The sequence below is a fragment of the Homarus americanus genome, unplaced genomic scaffold (assembly GCF_018991925.1).
Source record: "Homarus americanus isolate GMGI-L3 unplaced genomic scaffold, GMGI_Hamer_2.0 scaffold21314, whole genome shotgun sequence".
In the NCBI taxonomy this organism is placed as follows: domain Eukaryota; kingdom Metazoa; phylum Arthropoda; class Malacostraca; order Decapoda; family Nephropidae; genus Homarus; species Homarus americanus.
This window is the reverse complement of record NW_024720811.1, coordinates 379,796-401,738: the sequence shown is the minus strand read 5'-3', so window position 1 is coordinate 401,738 and position 21,943 is coordinate 379,796. Positions and strand designations below refer to the sequence as shown.

At 42.6% G+C, this 21,943-nt stretch overlaps 1 protein-coding gene across 2 annotated transcripts in view; it reads left to right on the top strand.

Moving 5' to 3' along the window:
- The window catches only part of LOC121861187 (moesin/ezrin/radixin homolog 1-like), a 110,998-nt gene that overhangs the window by 38,237 nt on the left and 50,818 nt on the right, over positions 1 to 21,943 (top strand). The gene's annotated exons all lie outside the window — the stretch shown is intronic.

Sequence of the window (21,943 nt, the reverse complement as noted above, 5' to 3'; positions counted from 1 at the left end):
TTTAAGAACTGGGAGTGTGTGGGTGAGGTAGTGTTGTAATAATAATAAGTTATTAACGGATTATTGAAAGAACATGGCAGCCAAAACACTGAAATTATACAGTTACATAATTGGGGAATGGGTCAGTTGTGTGACAAATTGAATTGAAACAGTTAATTTAGCCAGAAAAACACAGATACAGAGTGGATAATAATAAGAATATTTAACATGGCTGAGCCAGTTGATAACCTGAGCTCTCAAGGAAGTATTATGTAACATTTAGTATCATCTGGAATAGTACAATAGCATGGTGGTAATAAGAACATCTCATAATGTTACCACGGTTATCACTTCAATATTTTATAAGTTTATTTATTTATTTTTTATATGTACAGTATATACATAAATTACAGTGGAATTGAAAAACATAAGTATAATGGGGGAGCAGTACAACCTGGGTAGTACAGTAATAAGGTTGAACAAGAGGACAGAGCTGTCAGGATTATGTCTAGTTGGCAAATATGTTTATTGCAATGGTAATTACTTATCTATTTACATGATAATATCCGATAAACCGGTTTTGATGGTACAATAAAAGCAAGTACTGTAAATATAGTAGGTGTTACAAGAAATATTAATACTTAGACAATAGATAATTTTTAAGAGATGATTTAAAGGAAGGGAGCGTAGTCTTTGCTCGGATGGGTGGGGTAAGTTATATACAAGTAACTTAACACATATTGATAATGTGTTAAAGGAATATCCTTCCTTGCTTCTGGTGTTATTGTACAGGAGTACCTAGTGACAGCACTAGGATCCCGCTTCCTCTATCAAGGAATAAACTTCTGAAATTGAAAAATTGAAGTAACATCAGTGATACAAAATATGATATATAATAACAAGGTGGGGAGAAGGTCATACTACAGGACATTTCAACAGTGACAGTACAAAGGTAAGATTGACTGGGTGTGAATACACTGGTTGATTACAAGTTATTGATAATTGTTTGCAATGGATGGGACTGGGCTGTTCGTATGGTGATCAGTTTATGCTCGTATGGGCTGGATGTGGTTGTGGTGTCGAACAGTAATTTTTATTTATTATTTTGTGTGTGAGTGAGAGGATTGAGAAGTGTTATCTGCGTGTGTGTGTGTGTGTTATGGGGGTGAGAGAGAGAATGGAGGATGAGTATAATGGGTGCGAGAAGGGTACAGGGAGTGGAGGCAGGACGTGACACAACCACCACCATAGTGAGCCGGCTGCCTGCCCTGGTGTCCTCTGGGGCTTCCCGACATAATCCTCTTTATGTATTCTCTCTACATCTGGGGGGAAAAAACATTGTATGTGATATATTTTCGAGTAGAAGGATCATTTCAACAATTGCTGCTTGTAAGGTCAGATGGTTCATAGCCTAACCTCGCCGTGAAGGTTAATGCCTCTTTTAAAACAAACTGTACATAATGAAGGCGCAGGGAGAACAGATTAGTGTCCTCTCCTAATCTGTTGGCCGAGGTGGTGATATTTGAAACAGGATTAATTTAACAAATGGAGGTTTTACGGCAGGAAAAATAGTCCTGGAGTTGAGAGTTCGGTAGATTATTATTCAGGGCCATACTTTAGTTTTGTTAGATTGTATACTGTACCTCAGGACCATTCTTACTGTGCTGTAATGGTCAGGTTGGGCCATATTAGGATGTTGGTTCATTTTATCCGTCACAGTGTCCAGGGATTGTGGGGGATAAGGTATTGTATTTCAGGTGTATCAGTGACAACTTTAAGAGGATAAAAGTAACAAATGTCGATAGATTTTGAATCCCTACAGGATAAGTTTTTATAATTTAAACCCCCCCCCCCCCAAGTGCTGTACCGTAGAGGGAGTGTGGGAGAAGCCAGGATAGTGGGGACAAATTCTTTCCGCTGGTCATTATAGTGAGGTGGGAGACCAATGGGGCTGTATGGCGTGAGGAACTAGTGTAAGTTGCTCGTTATTTCTCAAGATGTATCACCGAGTTCAGGGGCGGGGAACAGACCTGCAGGCGCCTCCCACTCTTTTGGTGCTTTTTCTCTTTAACGAGATTATTTAAACGGCGAAGTCTTGATTGGTCGTCGTTCGTATACATTTATAGATCTGAAATGCCCTTGAAGTCATTCCATAGTTCCTAATATTTACAAGTCGTTTGCGTCGGACCCGACCCCGACCCCCGCTCCCCTGTGAAATTTTGTTCATTAGCTTCAAGAATTATAGTATGGGATTTATCTTTACGGGTCATTAAAAGTCGACTGTTACTCCTTCAAACCTCGCAGTACTACCAGATAGAGGCGTGTGTTGGGCGGCCGTGGTAGTACATAGGTGTAGGAGTGTGAGTGAGTGGAAGTGAACATATTCTGTTAAAATCGTAGAGTTTGGTGGTCATTTTGATGTATGCGTTCATATGTTTATGAATAAGGAGGGAAATTTTGACCTTTGAGAATCCTGCAGCTGGTCTCTTGTGTTGCTGTGTTATTTCACTACTGTAATTAAATTTGATTGTGCCAAGTTTCTCCTTTTTATTGAGTTAGTCGTTATTGTTTCTTGTCTATGTGAATGAGTCGGTATCGGACTGCTGCTCACTACGTTAGGTTCTTTAAAATGCGCTGCGTCAGTATCTCAATAAATGTAATTTTATCACTACTAGACTAACCAGTTTATTTTTAGTGTGTGTGTGTGTGCGCGCGCTACTGTTTGTTTCAGTGAGTTCTTTCACCCACTACACGGGCTTTCCGCCGCCAAAAAGAAGGGAAAGAGGGTAGAGAGTGTGAATGGCGATGTGTGAAAGGTAATTAGAACGGAGGACGGTCTGTGTTAGATAGAGGACGGAATGTGAAAGATAAGGCCTTAGTGATAGAATGATGGGCGGTGTGATAGACTGTAGCCTCTAAGGTGAACAAAAGGAAGTGGATGGTGATAAAAGATTACAGTACAGTAAGGAAGTGGATGATAACCTGTGATGGTTGACGAACAAGTGGCCTGGCTCCATCCATCCACTCACTCACCAAAAATATCTTTCTGAATTTCAGTTGTAATGATTAGTCATAACTCGCTACTCAAAACTTCCTGAACAGGTTTCAAGGTACAGTATGATCCGTTTACCGGTGTCAAGACCCAGCAACAGGTGCCCGGCAACTGTAGATGCCTCACCCACTGTTTATTTTGGCGGCGAGTTGGAGATATTCATGTTCATGACGATGATAACAGTTTAGAGTGAGGACATTATATATATATATATATATATATATATATATATATATATATATATATATATATATATATATATATATATATATATATATATATATATATATATATATATATATATATATATCATGGTGTTTTGTGGGCGTAATTGTGTGGTGAGGAAGTCTAGGCATGCCTGCAAGTGTCCAACAGGTGCTCGAATTAAGCGTTTTAGGTCATTTACCTCCTGCTGACGGTGATGTGTGTCACTGGTCGACATAGACAACTCGACCTATAGAGACGCCCAATTGTTGTGGGGGTTTTGTCGGCTAATGTTCTTTACCAGCATGTTGGTGGCGGCGACACAGTTGTGAAGGACTGATTTATAAGGACCTCTTACACATAAGAATGGAGGAAACTGCAGCAGGCCTATTGGCCCATACTGGGCAGTCCAGTTTACACCCAACCCCTATTGCTCATATAAGCATCCAACCTATGTTTGAAGCTATTCAGCGTATTCGAGTTAATGATGATATTTGGTAACTTGTTCCATTCATCCACTACTCTGTTTCCAAACCAGTGTTTACCTATTTCGCGCCTAAATCTAAATTTGTCTAATTTAAAACCATTGTTACGATTTTGCTCCTGGTTGGATAGTTTGAGTACCTTTGTAATGTCCCCTTTGTTTAGCCCTGACTTCCATTTATGCACCTCTATCAGGTCGCCCCTCGCTCTACGTCTCTTGAGTGAGTGCAAATTAAGATGCTTTAACCTGTCTCTATACTCAAGGTTCCTAATGCCCGGGATTAGTCTTGTCATTCTCCTCTGAATTCTTTCCAAGGATTCTATATCCATTCTGTAATACGGTGACCAGAACTGAACTGCGTAATCCAGGTGTGGTCTCACAAGCGCAAGATAAAATCGTAAGATGACCTCACTAGTCTTGTAACTAACACTCCTTTGTATGAACCCAAGTATTTTATTAGCCTTGTTACGAGCAAAACCACATTGTTTATTTGGCTTAAGGTTCCTACTTATCATTACTCCTAAATCTCTCTCACAGTCGGATTTCTCAATGGCATCGTTGTTCATCTGGTATCTGGTTTCCCTGTTTACATCTCTATACTGAGTACTTTACATTTGTCCACGTTGAATTTCATCTGCCAATTTTGAGACCATTCGAAAAAATTTGTTAGATCTTCCTGTAGTTTTGTGGAGTCCTCGTCAGATTTAATAACACGTCCTATTTTAGTGTCATCAGCAAATTTGCTTATGTTGCTGTCTATGCCGATATCTATGTCGTTTATGTATATAATAAATAATAATGGTCCGAGTACTGAGCCTTGGGGAACTCCACTAGTGACGTTGCTCCAATGGGACTTAGTGCCGTTAATGCTCACTCGCTGTTTCCTGTCCTGTAACCACCCCCTAATCCATTTAAGGATGTTACCTTTGATGCCATGTGCTTTTACCTTTCTAATTAGTCTTTCGTGGGGGACTCTGTCGAAGGCTTTGCTAAAGTCGAGATATACCACATCATAATTGTGCCCCTCGTCCACCGATTCGAAAACTGATGAAAAGAATGTTAATAGATTAGTTAGACATGAACGCCCGCTTGTGAAGCCATGCTGGGAATCATTGATCAATCGGTGCTTCCCCAGGTGATTTAGAATAGAGTTTGAAATGATTGCTAACATTAATTTGCCTATTATTGATGTTAGACTGATTGGACGGTAGTTAGAGGATAGTGATCTATCCCCCTTCTTGAAAATCGGTATTACATTCGCTATCCTCCAGGATTCTGGTACTACACCTGTTTTTAAGGACATGTTAAACAACTTTGCTAAGGGCATACTAAGCTCTTCCTTATATTTCTTTAATACTCTGGCAAATATCTCATCGGGACCAGGTGACTTATTAGGCTTTAGTTTGTCTATTTGCTTACTAACATCGTTACTAGTCACTACTATCTCGCTTAATTTGTTTTCTTCACTATCTCTGAATAAAGTCGGTGCCTCGGGTATCATGTTTACATTTTCGGTGGTGAAAACTGTTGAAAAATATTTATTCAGATTATTGCTACCCGCGCTACTGTTACTGTTCCTTGTTCACTTTTACCCGCGCTACTGTTCCTTGTTCCTTCCTACCCGCGCTACTGTTACTTCCTTGTTCACTCCTACCCGCGCTACTGTTCTTTGTTATCTCCTACCCACGCAAATGTTACTGTTCCTTGTTCACTCATACCCGCTCTACTGTTACTGTTCCTTGTTCACTCCTACCCGCGCTACTGTTACTGTTCCTTGTTCACTCCTACTTGCTCTTCTGTTCCGTGTTACTGTTCAGGTAAGCCAGAGAGAGACTGTGTGTACTGACGGGTCTTGTGAGGTACTACTGCTGTGTTGTAGAGACTTGTCTTAATTGCAGGTACGGTACATTTTCCAATAACTTATTTGTCGTATATTTTTGTAAGTCGGTGTAACGAGTCAGTGCTTGTAATGTATGTTAGTTGGTGTGTGAATGGGCTGTGTAGAGTATGTATGTTTAATTCTTGGTGTTAATAGCGAGATTTTTTGGGTCAGTATATAATGTCTTAGTCTGGTAACAGCAGAATTGGTTGTTTGAGCAAGTTGAGTGGAGAGTATTGAAATATGATGACATAGTTCATACTTGAGAGCTCCTCGGGTTTCTGGACGTGTGTGTCAGTGTCTGGTCACCACATGGTAGACTGCTGTGTGTGTGCAATGTAATGTAGTGTTTCTCACATTATGGTTTAGTTCCGTGCGCGTTACATTTTTCTTGGTCTTTTATAGTGTTCAGTTTTTTCTGGTAAACTCACAAGGCGTTCATGTGGGTGACGCTCGTCAACTATTTAAACGCATTATTTCTGTTATTAGACTGGTGACAGCGTGTTAAATATTACTAGTATACTGTGTTATCTTAATGAGTCATAACGCTCACAGCAGTTCCGTGTGTCCACTTTACCCTGTTGCGGGGTCAGGGGTCAGGAACCTGCACCAGGCTGTTGGCTGGAAGAAGCTATCTACATCTCGTTGTTTACACCACCGTTTCCAAGAGTGATGGTGCCTTATATTGTGTGTGTATGGTGATGACTGCCCTACGTGAAGTGTGTTGCCTGGCGGAGGAACACCACACTCGCTCTCGTCTAACAGTTGACTCATTCCCTGTTACCCGTACATGAGTCACTAGTGTGTACACATCTCCTGCTGGCTCCCTTACTCCCACCCCATGCTGGCTCCCTTACTCCCACCCCATGCTGGCTCCCTTCTCCCACCCCATGCTGGCTCCTGCTCCCACCCCCATGCTGGCTCCCCCACTGCTCCCACTGTTGGCTCCCCCAGCTGGCCCTCCTGCTGGCTCCTCCTGCTGGCCCTTCTCCCCACCCATGCTGGCTCCTCTCCCACCCCATGCTGGCTCCCCCTGCCTCCCACTGTTGGCTCCCCCAGCTGCTCCCCTGCTGGCTCCTCCCTGCTGGCTCCTTCTCCCACCCCATGCTGGCTCCTCTGCTGGCCCTCCCCCACTGCCTCCCACTGTTGGCTCCCCACTGGCCCCCTGGCTCCTTACTCCCACCCCATGCTGGCTCCCTTCTCCCACCCCATGCTGGCTCCTCCCCACTGCCTCCCACTGTTGGCTCCCCAGCTGGCTCCTCCCGCTGGCTCCTCCCTGCTGGCTCCTCTCCCACCCCATGCTGCCTTCCCCCACCCCATGCTGGCTCCTCCCCTGCCTCCTGTTGGCCCCCCTCTCCTCCCCTCCCCCTCTCCCCTGCTGGCTCCTTCCCACCCCATGCTGGCTCCCTCCCACCCCCATGCTGGCTCCCCACTCCCTCCCTCCCCCCCCTCCCTCCTCCCCCACTCCCTCCTCCCCCCCCCTCCTCCTTCCCTCCTCCCCCACTCCCCTCCCCACCTCCCCACTAGACCTCCACATAGCTCGCCGCTGCTTGACTGTGGTAGGTGTGGCTCATCATTTATTACTTAATAGTGTTCTGGACTAAGACTTGACCCCCGTGTCTCTATCCAGGTCTTCATTTGCTTCTCTATGTTTACTGTGAGGTGAAGTTAACATCTTTCTGTTATTATCACCATTTATCAGTTCATTAATGGTAGTATATACGGGTTTACGCCACGGATGGTTAAGATACTTGTGGATAGTTTGACGAGTCTTCATACGCTCCATGTTGGTTTAACAGTTAACCAACTTGTGCTCTTGATGGTGACAGTATTTAAAGCCTTAATTACTTAAGATGGTGAAACTTGTGGGTTACAGGTTCCGGCCTCGGGAGTGAAGGGGGGGGGGGGGAGGAGGGAGAATAACATGTTTACTGTAGTAGTAATATATTCTCAGGCTCGGCGACAACACTTTAAACTCTCTTATTAAATATTGGTGGCGGCGTCTCCTTCACCCTGACATGTATGCACCGTCAGCTGTGGAGGAGGATGTGCTGGATTGTGTGTAAATCTTCTTCCCACCTGGAGACTACTACAGCACCTACCCCTCACGCCAGAGATCGGGGGTATTAAACGAATAAAGCAGTGACGGATTGGGTCTGATTGGCGAGATGTCAGAAAAAGGAGTTTGAGATGAGGTACAAGTTAGTGAAGGTTGATGGCTTGTTTCCTCCTTGAGATTAACTGTTAGTGTATCCTGGCGGAGCGCAGTGTTCGTCTTAATTAAAGGGTGAAGTAAGTCTACTGTAGTGTACTCGAGGGTGTTAAGAAATCGTACTCAGTGGCTCCAAATATTTTCTTGGTAGGTTTTATTCGTTGTATTCAAAGGTAAACTCATACTGAAGGGGTGTGCTCCAGGGTGTGACGGGTCATTTGAGGGGTTGAGACTCGACAAGATAGCCGTGGCAGTGCCAACATCTGAACACTTCATTAAATAGCTATGTATCTAATTTTGTATTTATATTTTATTGCAGACGCAGGTAAAAAAAAAAAAAATAAATTATATATATATATATATATATATATATATATATATATATATATATATATATATATATATATATATATATATATATATATATATATATATATATATATATATATATATATATATATATATGTGTGTGTGTGTGTGTGTGTTCCATAGGTCTCGAAGTAATCAGAATAACGAGAAAAAAAAATTCCGTGTCTTCCCTAGTCACTGTTGGCATTCAAAGACAATGGTCCAGTTTTGTTGATGTTTGCGGTACGAGTTGTCCCACTGTTCACAGTTAATATTATACGCTCTGCATTACTGTGGAGACTTGAGGTTCACGTGTCACTAACGGAGATGTTTCTAGTCCTCTGTCATCGCTTCGTGCACTTGTTACACTCCTCTCCTTCTCTGTGGTTACTTCTGTCAGTTATTAACACTAATAATATGTTTGATATGAGGTTATAAGTATATATAACCCAACACTTTATCGCTACAGGTGTAGTAATGTAAGCGTGTGTACTGTATACTTTGGTTGTGTATTTGAAATTTGTACTTTTGACATTTAATAGGAAATGAACTGAATTGTTGAGTATAATTCCCTTAGACTTTTGGCAACGTTGATTATATTTGCACGTGATGATACCTGGTGCTGTTCACACGCAGCATCAACATTTTAGTGAGACTTACACTGTACACCGGTAAAGCGGGTCAGTTAGGGTATAGAGCCTTTATAATCATCTCACATACACTGTCTCTTAACTGGTGCTCGGTCAACCTACTGTATCTAGTTATGTTACTGTTTGTTAAAGTTGGATTCGTGTTTCGCTATAGTTAAATATTAGTGTAGTGCATGCATATATCTTCAGTTATGGGGAATAATTATCGTTCGATCCGTGTGAGAACTGAGGCCCAGAGCTGCCAGTCTCAGCCGTGTCGAGGTCTTATATGAAGGAGTGGAGGATCTAAGAATAATAAGGACTATAAATCATTATTTTTATTCTTTATTATTTACAGTTTATGAACACTTCTCTGCAATGCGTAACCTAACCTAGTTTTCAATTTATCTGGGGGCTTTTGTCCTACTTAACACTTTAACTGGGGGTTTTGTCAGGGCACTTTTGTCTTAGAGGATTTTTGTTCGGACTTCTATATATAAAGACAGGAGCCGATGTAAGTGGTTACATGCTGGTGATGTAAGGTAACAATTAACAGCTCGCACTAACAATTTAGATCGAGTGATCCAAAAATGTAGTGAAGACAGTACAGTTCAGCCCTAGGATATGTTTACAGGGGCACTTGAGGAATTTACACATCCAAAACATCAGTATGTAAATCATTTTCTTCATATTACTGTGTTTTCCACCATCCTCTCCCTTGGTAACGTCCCACCATGACGGGTCTTCTACACACCTTTGGTAAGTAAACATGGAGCGTCAGACAGCAGCTTTTGAGTTGCCTAATACGCCCGTCACGTCGTGTTGACTGGGTTTCACTATTACCGTTACGGGAGCTGCCACAACCACCACACTTGTATGTGACTGACAGTGACACCGGACTGCTGCAGCTGACATGAGGGATGACTGCTCTCATCACCCGGGCTGAAGTGAAGGTTGAGGTGTGGAGGAGAGCTTCACCCAAACCTCTTGAGGCCCGGAAGTTGGGGGGGGGGGGTGATCTTATGTAGCCCTTCCTCTTCAAAATGACGTTTGGTGTTTGTTTGAGGATTATCACTGTTAAGAGTCGTTGTTCATGCCTTCAACACACTCCGCACGGTGAGTGAATGTTCTCGGTGTTGTGTAAGTGTGGAGGGTGAAAGTTCGATTCCTGTGTTCACTATACTTGGTTCAAGGTTTATATCCATATAGGATTGGTCGTTTCTTCTGTTAATGCAGCTGTAGCTCACAAGTTTATACCCCTTTCCCAGTAAAAAATTATGCATAATTAAATTTGTAGGAAAGGAAAGACGGTAGTTCATTTTCATTAACAAAAATATATAAGGAGAAGTTGTCTGTGGTGTCCGATTCGAATATGAATCCTTAAGGTGAATGACGTCATGTAAAGTCTACCAAGTGTTATTGTTGATGGGTGTGAACGATGAATGTACTATAGTGTACTCGTTGCCACAGAAGAAGGCACCTCGCTGATATACTGCACAGGGAGCTAAAACAGTGTCCAGAAGTAGCCTTGAATTATCCCCGTGACTCCTCTTAAACAGATGTGTGTGCCTTGATACCAGGTTGTAGTAAGTTTGGCTGTTATCAGTAAATTTTACGTGAAAAAAAATGCTGAAAAAAATAAAACATTGTTCGTAATAATAAAATATCAGATACTCATATGTGTTGATGTATCAATGGTTGCTGTGTATCTTAAACTTGCTGTGTTAATGTAGAGACTTGTGTTAGGGGTGACGGTGGAGCGGGTAGTTGCCAGGGCTTGTCTAGACGCTGATTTATAAAGTTATCGGTGCAGGCGTGACTTTGCTCCCCTAACAGAACCTGTACACCCGACTGCTGCCTCGGAACTGATTGTGGTGAAAACATATTTGATCAAAGGTTTTGTTAATCTTGATGCCTCCTCCTGTGGTCATGACACGTGTGCATGTTGAGTACCTGTGGTCATGACACGTGTACATGTTGAGTACCTGTGGTCATGACACGTGTGCATGTTGAGTACCTGTGGTCATGACACGTGTGCATGTTGAGTACCTGTGGTCATGACACGTGTGCATGTTGAGTACCTGTGGTCATGACACGTGTGCATGTTGAGTACCTGTAGTCATGACACGTGTACATGTTGAGTACCTGTGGTCATGACACGTGTACATGTTGAGTACCTGTGGTCATGACACGTGTACATGTAGAGTACCTGTGGTCATGACACGTGTACCTGTAGTGTCCTTGTATCGAGATGCTATACATATCATGACTGCCTCCTCTGGGGTGGTTGTGGTCGAGGTACATGATTAGCAGGAGTGTGGCCATGCTTGTTGCACCTGCCCCAGATAGTGTAGTGTGTTTGTCTTGTATCGTAGGTAGTGTGACAGGTTTTGCGTCAGGTATGTTCAGGGCCACACGACTCTTTAAGTTTAGTTGTTGTTTCTCTTGATGTTAGCGCCCGGCGGTTATACTCGCTCTAACCTACTGTAACCTCTATCCCTTTATTTATGTATATTATTATTTATCTCTGGTGAAACAAATTAACGAGGGTTTCATTCAGTTCAATAATTCATGAATAACAATAATATAAAAAAAAATACTTCCTCGGTGAAAAAAAAATTTGTTCTTGAAATGTAGCGAAGGAACACTTTTATGGCCCCACTTGGTACTTGTTTGACTGAAGGAAGCTCTTAATATAACGTGAGGTGAGAATGGGTAATTGGGCAGGAAGTAGTAGTTAAGTGGGGGGAAGCTTATGTCGTCCGTCTTACCTGATATGAGTGTAGAGTTTATGTAGGGTAGTATTGGTGCCTTTTATTATTATGTATCTGTATTCCCTTGAAGATCTATTACGGTACAGTGTGACATATCTACCCTGTCTGTCTGTCTGTCTGTCTGTCTCCTCCCATGTGCCCACCTCTACCGTCTCTGCTTCTCATGTTTTCTTAACTGTCCACTTCGTCTACTCCTTATAAACTCGTAAATTTTTGGTCTTTCATTTATAACCATGACCTGTCTGTGTGTTTGTCCGGTGCTGTATCTCGCTTTCTCCAGCAAGATGACGCGGACCAAGTCACTGGGGTCACTGCACTTTCTAACGGGGATTACCTTAAGAGAAACTTTGTCTTACTTGGGAAAAAGAAATGTTAAAGTCTGAGAAGTTGTTGTTGTTTAACTGAGTGCATATAAGATAATATATGAGAAGTTTGCTTGTGTATTGTGGTCTCGAGTGTTGAGGGGTACAGGTGTCGAGGGTCCCAGGGTGGATTATACTCGTCTTGGCTCGAGTGTTGAGGGGTACAGGTGTCGAGGGTCCCAGGGTGGATTATACTCGTCTTGGCTCGAGTGTTGAGGGGTACAGGTGTCGAGGGTCCCAGGGTGGATTATACTCGTCTTGGCTCGAGTGTTGAGGGTACAGGTGTCGAGGGTCCAGGGTGGATTATACTGTCTTGGCTCGAGTGTTGAGGGGTACAGGTGTCGAGGGTCCCAGGGTGGATTATACTCGTCTTGGCTCGAGTGTTGAGGGGTACAGGTGCCGAGGGTCCCAGGGTGGATTATACTGTCTTGGCTCGAGAGTGTTGAGGGGTACAGGTGTCGAGGGTCCCAGGGTGGATTATACTCGTCTTGGCTTCTGTCTTAACAGTTTTAAACCATTGCTTAGTGGACCGTCTTGTCTGGGATAGAGTTCGTGTTTTCTGGTCTACTAGCCACTGGAATCCTGGAAATATACAACAGAAAACTCAACTGTAGTCTTATACTCATGTCATAACCTGGATATCTCCACAACTAACAATAATACACCATGTAAAAATATACAATCCACAAATATTAAACATTATTAATATATAATTATTCCACAGGCGATATTAATTAACTGAGCCATCATTCTCACATTAATTTAAGCAAAGGAATTTTGTTGAAGTCAGTGGAGCCTTGATGACAGAGTTGGGGGTTATCCCATTTATGGTCCCGTCTCATAATTATTATGAGGGTAGTTTATACTGCGGCTTATTAGACCAGTGGCTGGCTACCTGGTGGGGGGTGTTGACTCAAGCGCTGCACCGCTACCATGCTTTCACTCCTTAACTCGTCCACAGTCATAGTTAACCTCTTGAAGTGTGATGTATGTAAGACCTTTTGAGTCGATGGTGACAAGCGGCAAATATCTTCTCCAGTTTTAAGTTCTCGGCCGTTAGTTATATATTTCATCTCGTGTGTGTTAGCTCGGGTATTATTTAAGGGCATTATACTTAGGTAGAAATATAACATTCCTATTTATATATTAAATGATGACGTCAATGATAAAGCACCAAGAATTATGTGGATTCTCTCGTATATAAGTATGGCAGGAGGAAACCATCATATCTGAAAGAAAGTTTTATAATAATTCAACAAACTCTCGGTTGTTCTTTACAACTCACTTTCTCTACAGGTGATCACGTGGAGCCTTTCACTTGTCTGTGGTGCCGCAGTGGCCGGCCTGCAGTGACATCAGGCTGGAGGAGTGGCATAGCTGGGCGTGGGAGGGAACCTTTTACGGGCTGACGTTTTGGGAAATTATATATATATAATAAAATGAGTAGTAGTATATAGCCACAGGCTGCTGCTGATAACGCCAGTCCACGGTCGCTATGGTTTCTATTGCCACCCATCTCTTATTGTGATCTGACTGTTGGCGTTACAGGATTGACATATACAGTGTGGAGGAGGATATTGTAATTAGTTATTTTGAGGACATATGAGCTACGTGTCATTGTGGCTCCATGTTCTGCTTTAAATGTGAAACACAGCGGAAGTTGTTATTACCTTAACAGAAGGATGATGTGGTGCATTACTACATACTGTATAGTTCACTGTCGCCTGGATAGTGGCACACCTGTCCTGGGGTTTATACTGTACGGTGTTGAGCTGTACAGTTACGTCGTCACCGTGGGTGTTGTTTTACAGTGTGATGTTTTGGTGGGACTTACTATGTTGGGGCCTTAACTTCTCGTAACTCTTCCTTAACTCCTCAGGTCCGCTCTCTAACTTCTCGTGCCATCACTTAAACTTTTGAACCCTTGAAGATAACATAACTACACGACATCACAGTTACCACTACACTGAGAGCAACAGCCATGGACCGTCTTTAAAGGTTGAGGTTGCTGAAGAAAATGTCACACCAATAGTGTCATTAGTAAACACTGGCCGTCTTGACATACAGGTGCCGGTTGTTTACAATGTGTGAGTTTACACGGCATGACCTTCCGTGAGGCGGTTACTATATTTACACATTAATCATGGTACAGAACACATTAAAGCACAAACGATGGAGTAATATCCTTGTTTTTTATGTATAACTTTAAGAAAATAAGTAAACACACACACACCAATGTTGTAAACAGTGTGTACCTTCCATCATTATTGTGGTACACTGTCGTTGAGGCACCATTATTATAGTTCACTCGTTGAGGCACCATTATTGTGGTACACTGTCGTTGAGGCGCCATTATTATAGTACACTGTCGTTGAGGCACCATTCTTGTGGTACACGTTATTAACTGGGATATATCACTTCGACGCAGAGTGAGTCGCCCCCTGAAGGTGAGGCGGTCATTCTAGGCGTCATAATGAGAGTTAACTCAGTGGTCATAGTTACTGTAGGCGTGTTGGAACTGAACTATTAATTTGTGCCTTCTTGTTAGAACTAAAGCCTTCGGTTGTAGCTTCACGATAGAACTGAAGCCTCAGGTTATAGCTTTATGATAGAACTGAAGCCTTAGGTTGTGACATGCTAAGACTGCAGTACTCGTTGATCACTTCAAAAGTAGTATGAGGTGCGGCCACTGAGTGTTCGTCATTGTGTTGGGGGAAATGAGAACAGTGTTGATGGTGACTGACAGAGAGCACTATAGGTTACTCTTATGATGGCCTGGGGGGGAGGTGTCATGTGCTGCTATGTTAGGGAGGTGTGGGCTGATGTGCTGTGTTGGGGAGGTGTCGTGGGCTGATGTACTGTGTTAGGAAGGTGTCGTGGGCTGATGTACTGTGTTAGGAAGGTGTCGTGGGCTGATGTACTGTGTTAGGAAGGTGTCGTGGGCTGATGTACTGTGTTAGGAAGGTGTCGTGGGCTGATGTACTGTGTTAGGAAGGTGTCGTGGGCTGATGTACTGTGTTGGGGAGTGTCGTGGGCTGATGTACTGTGCTAGGAGGTGTCATGGGCTGATGTACTGTGTTAGGAAGGTGTCGTGGGCTGATGTACTGTGTTAGGAAGGTGTCGTGGGCTGATGTACTGTGCTAGGGAGGTGTCGTGGGCTGATGTACTGTGCTAGGGAGGTGTCATGGGCTGATGTGCTGTGTTAGGAAGGTGTCGGGCTGATGTACTGTGTTAGGGAAGGTGTCGTGGGCTGATGTACTGTGTTAGGAAGGTGTCGTGGGTGGGCTGATGTACTGTGTTAGGAAGGTGTCGTGGGCTGATGTGTGTTAGGAAGGTGTCGTGGGCTGATGTACTGTGTTAGGAAGGTGTCGTGGGCTGATGTACTGTGTTAGGAAGGTGTCGTGGGCTGATGTAGTTAGAAGGTGTCGTGGGCTGATGTACTGTGTTAGAAAGGTGTCGTGGGCTGATGTACTGTGTTAGGAAGGTGTCGTGGGCTGATACTGTGTTGGGGAGGTGTCGTGGGCTGATGTACTGTGCTAGGGAGGTGTCATGGGCTGATGTACTGTGTTAGGAAGGTGTCGTGGGCTGATGTACTGTGTTAGGAAGGTGTCGTGGGCTGATGTACTGTGCTAGGGAGGTGTCGTGGGCTGATGTACTGTGCTAGGGAGGTGTCATGGGCTGATGTGCTGTGTTAGGAAGGTGTCGTGGGCTGATGTACTGTGCTAGGGAGGTGTCATGGGCTGATGTGCTGTGTTAGGAAGGTGTCGTGGGCTGATGTACTGTGCTAGGGAGGTGTCATGGGCTGATGTACTGTAGTATTCGTTTCAAACCAATTGGAATCCATTACTAATATATATAAAACTGTATCACTTAGAATTGGTGCCCACTGGTACGGCCGCCATTCAAACTTTGGGGTGTAATTTCCCGTTTCCAGTGAGATGAGTCCTATTAGGGCCTAGGAACCCACCTGTACAGTGTTGCCTCTCCTCGCCCGTGATGGAGGAAGGTACCGCCTCATACATCTATTGTGGTAGTCGCGTTTTATGGATGTAATTGTGTACCATCGGTAACAGTAAACCTACCGAACCTGTTTTAGGTTTATTCACGCCACAGTTGGTACAGGGCTACGGCAGGTGTTAGTCTGTACTGTGGCCGGAGGTCGGGAATACCCATAAACCTTAACCAGTCTCGGCTCTAACTTACTTAACTCTCTTTAAAGACAACTGTTTAACAGTCGTCCTCGTAGTTACACGACAGACTTATTAGTTAACTGTTGAAAATTGCATTCTAGCTGACGGCGGTGTGTTGATTAATTTACTGTAGTGTTTATGCCTGAAGACTCGTGTGTCTCTTGTTATACCATTAACACTCTGCCTCGACGTGTTGCAAGAGTGTCTGAGTTAGCCATCGTGTTGTCATTCCGTGTCAAGTAGTAACGGATAAGTTGTTCAGTTATTATAGTTTAGGATCTGTGTTTAGTGGTTGTTTAGTGCAGTAAAACTGGTTGTCTGATTAATGAGTAGCCGAAGCACAGCCATTGTTGGTGCACGCGAATAGCATACAACCACCCTCATGCCTACTGGTGGGGGGGGTGATGAAGGAAGGTCCTGGAGGTTTACTGTAGAAGTACAGCCTCGTGTTCCTGGTCAATAGTCGTGTTGATCTGTACAGTACATAAACAGGTAGATCGTATGGGTGACGTTTCTTCCGGGATTCAACACTTGTTTAAGATACTGTTGTTACCAGATGGTTGTCTCACAGTGCGTGTTTTATTGTACCTAACTCCGGACTCACTCTAGACTCTTGTTACGACGGTATAAGACAACTTTGTATTAATGTAGTTAAGCCATCACGAAATAATGATAATATACAGTACTTTGTTTTAGGAGTATACAAAGAGTTTTAGAAATATACAAAATAATTTACCCAAGTCTTGGGCTATATAACAGATTACACGTCATGACTTTTCGCGTGTGTACAGTATTTTCACATATTCCTATAAAGTAAAAATATTGAAGAGTAAAGCAAAAAAAATTTCTCAGTCGTTCTAGATAGATTGGCAGGAAGGATTCTCCCCACGGTAGGTTTTCGAGTATGTTGGAAGTAGTCTTCTTAACCGTTGTTATTAACATTATCTGGTAACACGTTGTCAGACACACAAGGTTTTGTTGCCATTATCAGTTTATAATGTGGTGGTAGACCTGTAATTGTTGTCTTTGTTCAGTTGAATCAGTCGTTGTTTTAGCAATATTCATGTCATCTATTATTTACCCTGAATAATTATTTAAAAGTAACAATTCAGCCTGGCGACAGATGCATGCATCATGGCTACACAGTCATGCCAACAAAATTACTGGTAAAGCTCTTAATATTCTCGTAATTTACGAGTCACCAGCTTAAGCCGTAGAGCTGAAGCTTTGAGCTGTGTTAAGTTTTTATCTCGTCTGCCTTGGTGATTACTGGACGTCTTTCTCAAGGAGTCACAGGCGAGACGACACTTGTTAACGATGGTGATCCATAACAAGTAACTGTTGCTGGTCATTACTTGGATGTGTTCCATAACAAGTAACTGTTGCTGGTCATTACTTGGATGTGTTCCATAACAAGTAACTGTTGCTGGTCATTACTTGGATGTGTTCCATAACAAGTAACTGTTTAAGTAACTGGATCATGAGAGGTTGAATTCAAGACTGGTGATCACCCCGTGTTCAGTGTTCGACTTGTTTTTGTAGGTGTTGAGGTCGAGTATCAGGCGGCAGTGTGGCAATGGTTGGGGGGAGGGGTAGCAGTGAGGTGCGTGGGGAGCAGTGAGGTACGTGGTAGGTGGGGAGTAGTGAGGTACGTGGTAGAGGGGTACAGCAAGGTGAGTGGTAGAGCCTCAGGGTTTTTCCTGTAGGTGTGGTGGTATCCGGGTGAGTGATGAGCTGTGTGTTCACTGTTACACGGGTACTTTCTCCCACCACTACAGGTATTACAGCTTACTGTAGTGTTTAGGGATACTGTATTGTAAGCTGAAGTAGTCGCTTAACCCATCGAGTGATAGATGTCTCCCTCAGCTGAAGGAAGTCTCGTAACACTACTACTCCTGAAAGGCTAAAGAGATGGTGCACTAATTTTAATTGATGTTTGATGAAAAGCTGAAATGTCTAAGATTGTTATATATGGATTTCGTTGCATGAACTATCTTGAAATCGTACCAGAATTTTGTGTTATTTAATTTGTAAGATAAATTCTGTATATTGACAACAAATGCTGGTTACTGTGACAGGTGTGTTCACGGGATATATCAAAATTATCTTAAACTGCCTGTGTAGGTGACAAAGAAGCTTAGTGTGTGTGTGTGTGACCATGGCCGAGTATCAGTTTAAGACATTTGATTTTTCCACGACGAGGATTGACAAAGGTTTAACATCTTGTGTATACAGCCACAGCTACAGTTCAGGTGCACACACACACACACACACGTGTGAAGTAAAACTATGCGGATTCAATTCCTAATGCTTGAAGACTTTCTTGATAAAAATGCTTGAACTGTTGTTGGCATCGCCGCTGGCCCCAGCTGACTAGAAATCAGCTGATTTCCCCGGCGGTGAGCCCCGATTGGTGGACTCAGGAGGGTGGACTCAGGCTAGTGGGCTCCACTGTTTGTTACTGTGTCACATCTGGTGAGGTTTTGGAATTCATTTAGTGTTTAATAAAGAGCTTCCTAGTGTGTTAGAGAGGTGATGAAACTATGGGATGAGATAGTGTACAGTGTGTGTGTGATGGTATCTCTCTAGACTACCGTCGACAAACATAGTGTATGGGGTTTAAGCTGTTGTAAAGTAGATTTTTCTGAGACGTCATTGGAGTGTTCAAGATAAGGTCTCGGGTAGGAATGTATTTTAATGATCTATGACATTTTATGACCTTTCTAGTATGATCACGACGTAAGAGAATGTGACGGTCACACCCAGAAAAAAATCCGGCTATTTAAATACTGCATCATTGTCAACATATTTTGTAGAGGGAATATGACGGTATTTAAAGTATAGGTTGATCAGGTGTGCTTGGAGACTTTAAATATTTGAAAGGCAAAATTAATTAAAAGTTGTAAAACGGGTTTAACAGCAAGACGTAGAAAGAGGAATAACTCTCAAGGTAGTTCTAAGGTCACCGTCAATTACTGGTTATGTGTTGCGGTGCACCGGGGCGTGTGACCAACACTCAATACACATCAACATATGATTGTGTTTTTCCTCTAAGTTCTTGCTGTTGCAGGTTTGGAGTTTTGGCTCAAGTGTAATTTGTATACAGATGTGTCTGCCTTTTACCTATTTTATTTGTATAATTTGTAAGTTGCCGACATATAGACACTTGGTAAGTTAAGACGTTCACACAAACCTCACGGAAGAACTGGTAAAGTAGTTGTCGGCTCTGCTTCTTGGCCATGTAGTAGCGTGTAACACAACCGTTTTTAGTAGTCATTTATGTTGTGGTCGAACTCCCTTTCTCATTTATTAACACAGTTACATGTTTGGAACACCATAACATGATGAGACTGTATTATGCACGGTACTAGTGTGAAAACATATGAAAGTTTCTTGGTTGTGGTTTTCCTTCACCGCTAATTGCAATAAACTTTCTCAAAACTGAATAGAAATATTGAACAGTGAGCACAAGATGTTAACCATTCGAGTACAGTATATCCTGTTATGGGTGTCCTGGTTACCTTTTATTTTGTATTTTCTTTCCATTTATAAATTACATTTAGTGTTGCTTAACACATACAGCTGTCATGAATATTATTGCAAATCTTTTTTTTATTAGTGTTGTCATTGTCATGTAAATATTAACTATTATGTGTAGAAGGCGTAGCGTGGCTGACGTTGTTATTAGAGCTGGCGGGAAACTGCGGAGTGGTGGTGTGAGACAGTGGTGGTGTGAGACCGTGGTGGTGTGTTGCTGGTGTAAGACCGTGGTGGTGTGAGACAGTGGTGGTGTGAGACCGTGGTGGTGTGTTGCTGGTGTAAGACCGTGGTGTTTACTGTCACGGTGTGTTCTTTACCACCGTCCACACCAGGACTCGTATCTACAACTTTAAAAAAAAAAATATATATATATATATATATATATATATATATATATATATATATATATATATATATATATATATATATATATATATATATATATATATATATATATATATATACTGTATAACTCTTGTTGTATTTAAAGTTGACTTCATTGAGTTTCCTGAAATGAGTGTTAGTCTCTACGACGATACAAACAGTTTTATAAATTATTGGGTAATAACATAAAATGGCATTGAATAAACACCCGAATAGCACAAGAGACAACACACTGGTGAAGAATTGATCCAAAATTATGTACATATGGATCAATAAACAAAAATCTAAAAAAAAAAAGTTCATCAGGAGTATTAGAGACGTGGACATCTGTGTATATAATGTAAAGGAAATGTCTTCATTCTTACGTTTCACCGCCCTTGAAGTAGACAGCTCGGTACTACACACACCACGACTTGCACTGAGGTCAAAGGGAGTTTGTTCCCAAACATTACAGCGTGTGGGTGAAGCTGACAACAGACTGTGTAGGAACAAATATCGCCACCGACTGCACAGGTCAAGGTCGTGAATATGGTTAAAACTGGCTCGACTGAGTTAGAGGGAATTGGGTTGTTTGTTTGGATGTTGATCAAGGAAGACCTGGTCAGGTGTAATTTGACAGCTTTTAGGTTGAAGGTTTTAAGGGATTTTCAAACAGGTTACCCAATTTTGTTTAAATAATGTTGTCGACCCGTATAAGTGCAACTCTTGCAAGAGCGTCCTCGGACCTTCACCGCTGCCCTTCGTCCTAGTTTCTCCAAAACTGAATCAATTTGTTTATTTCCAGCAGCCAATCCACTTCCCTGTAACTCGATAGAACCTTCTTGAGGTAATAACAAAGTAAAACAAAAACGGTAATCGTCGAAAAGAGAAAAGTTAGTGTTAGGGCAGGATGAGGTTGTGGTGGTGAGTGGTGTGTGTGTGTGTGGGCTGTGCTGGTGGTGTGTGTGTGGGGCGTGATGCTGGTGGGTGTGTGTGGGTAGGGGAAGCGTATGCTGGTGGTGTGTGTGTGGGTAGGGGGAGCGCATGCTGGTGGTGTGGAGTAACAGTGACATCGCGAGTTCACGTTCTCTTCGTCAGGTAAAACATTAGTTACCCAGTCCACAAAAATGTTGATACTGTAATGTATGTTTGTTGAGGAAGACCTGAAATAATAAAACCCACTGTATGTTTACTAGCACATTAGACTCCTGTGAAGAACATAAAGCCCCCCTAGAGTGAGGTGGTGGTGGGCGTGACCTCCCTCTAGTGTTGTTTCCTCGTCTGCCCTTACATGCGATGTGTGGTCCCCGGTCTTGACCTGGGTTTGTAGGTCGAGTTTCTCGAAGATTCTTCCTTTAATATTCTTCCGCTCGCTAGTTATGGTAACGGCTCCAGACAGTGATTTTGATTTGTAATTACTATGAGTCAGTCAACTTAAAGCTCTCATATCGTTGTGTATTTTATTTTTGTAATTTTCTGACCGAGTTGAGAGTTTGTCAGAGAATGATGTCTTGTGTGAGTCAGGGGGCACAAGGTTCGCGGCCACCTGCTCTCTTGGTCCACTCACTTTTGTTACTCTTAAACTTCGGTAAACCCAATTCCCCCTTTTTTCTCTCATTTATCAGTAGTTTATATTCTGGTCAGGTTTGATATATATGTTGGGCTCAAAAAGCGAAAACAAATCACAACGCGTTGTGGTTGTTTGGAAAATAACCAGAAGCGAGATTTTGCTACAGTTTGGGCAAAACCTAAGAAACAAAATTTCGCTTTCTGGTTCTTTTGAAAACATCCACAACGCCTTGTGGTCGTTTTCGGTCTTTGAGCCCATCATACACACTAAAGGTAACGTCCACAAATTTGTGTATTTACTCACATTGTTCTTATGAATCTGAAATACTGTTACAGCTAAAACAATTTTCTCTTCTTC